The sequence below is a fragment of the Mandrillus leucophaeus genome, unplaced genomic scaffold (assembly GCF_000951045.1).
Source record: "Mandrillus leucophaeus isolate KB7577 unplaced genomic scaffold, Mleu.le_1.0 Scaffold79, whole genome shotgun sequence".
Taxonomy (NCBI): Eukaryota; Metazoa; Chordata; class Mammalia; order Primates; family Cercopithecidae; genus Mandrillus; species Mandrillus leucophaeus.
This window is the reverse complement of record NW_012108585.1, coordinates 1062768-1064821: the sequence shown is the minus strand read 5'-3', so window position 1 is coordinate 1064821 and position 2054 is coordinate 1062768.

Genomic DNA, 2054 nt, shown 5'->3' with positions numbered 1-2054 from the left:
GGACCAGCGCGGGGACCGACCCTGGCTGCTGGGGGCACGCTTTGTTCCACCAAAGCTGGTTTTTTGCCCCTTAGCTTCGCGGAACGTGGCCGCGAAATGAGCGGTCATCTGACCTGAGACTCGCGGGGCTGCGCACACGGGCATCGCCGAGGACCCCAGCAATGGACGTGGTGTTCTGTGGTGATGCGGCCCGGAGCGGGGAGCGTGGGCGGAAATTAGTGTCCCGGTTCCGACCCTGCGCGGTGCCCGACGCGGCTTCGGGAGCTGTGTATTTGGCCTCCGACAGCTAGGCGAGTCGGCGGGCGGCTGGGGCGTGGAGCAACCCGGTTTTCTCGTGCAGACTCGCAGCCGGTTTGGGTTTTTTTTTCTTTTTTTTTTTTTTGGAACCATGCAGAGGGTAGCTACGGCCATTAATTTAAGGATGTAGATAAGCTTATCTCTAAACCAAGAAAGTAAGAATGGTGTGAATTATATTTATTCCCAGCCTTCCAGTGTTTATTAAAATAATTCTCGGTGTCCTTAAAAGGAGTTAAAAGCCATCATTTTACTCCTACTCACCTCCGCCACCGTAATTAACCACTGCCTCATAATCCCACTGACAAATTCCAGTCGCTTCTCTGCGTTCACATGCATTCACTCACCCGTTTCTACTGTTTTTCATCCTGCCCGGACTCTCTAATTGTTCCCTCCCAGGATCGACATGCACTTGGATCATTGCAGTTCCTGGGCCTGCTGTCATCTCTCCCTTCAGTACTTCCCACATACGACTACCAACTGTTAGACGATGTGCTGCCAGACCAGCATTTCATTTCCTGGACATCCGGCTATTTACCCAGGAAAAGTCATCCTTTGACTTTTCTCATCTGACTCGTGATCTACCCATCTTGTTACTCCCTAGCAGTGTGGTAAGGTAAGAGAAAATTGAACTAAGAGTCAATAGATCTTTCTGTTCTCATTCTCCCACTGTCTACTTGTGTGGCCTCAGGCAAATCATTCTACTTGTGGTCTTACTTAACTGTAAAGTGAGGTTTGAAGTCGGTGTCTGAGATACATCGTGTCCTTAAAATACGTGGATCTGGAGAGTTAAGTTGCTGAGCGCTATGTTATACACAGAAATACTGTCCTAACACAGATTCAGATTTTTATTTTTTATTTTTTGCCACCACACTGGCAACAAATATTATTTTCCTACCCTGCTCCAGAGATCTTTTTTAAAACCTACATTTAGGGTTTTTTGTTAAAGCTAGCTACCCAAGCACATGTATTTACTGCCTCTTCTTCCTGAGACCCCATAAAATGACGATAAATAAAAATGATACAAAATAGAAAAGGAGAAGGGGGGCATCGGAAGATAATTGTTTTTCAATTCGACATGTGAAAAGTAAGTGTGGTCTGACAAAATAAAAGGAAGAAAACCATAAGGTGGAATGGGTGTAGAGGGTGCTGCAGGAAGAAAGGGGGGCCCGTCAGCCCAGAACTGCTTTAGGGAGACCGAGATTTGGAGATACCTACAAGACAGAGCGAGAGTGAGAAGCAGGATTGAGAACAGGGAGACTAAATAAAGGTCTATATGAGGAAGAACAGAACTCTCCCTCTGTCTCAGATACAATATCTAGGCATTTATCCCAGGCTAAAATTAAGTATTCTGATAATCTGGGGAGATTTGGGCTAACTGAGTATTGAATGGCCTAAGAGTAAAGCATTCTTTATCCCAGCACAATAGCTGATTTCCTACCCACCCACTGTAAAGTGAAGTTGGGCAAGTTGGCAGGAACTTCCTGCTGTGGTTTGGATGTGGTATTGTTGTCTCGACCACATCTATGTTGAAATTTGATTACCAGTGTGATAGTATTGAGACGTGGGTCCTGGTGGGAGGTGTGTGGGTCGTGGGGGCAGATTCTTCATGAAGGACTTGGTGTCATTCTTACAGTAGTGAGTTCCCACACTTGCGACACTACATTGGTTATCAGGAGAATGGATTTGCTCCTTCGAGAGTGGCTTGTTGTAAAGCCAGGACTCACCTCGGGTTTGATTTCTCTTTGTATGTGCACAGA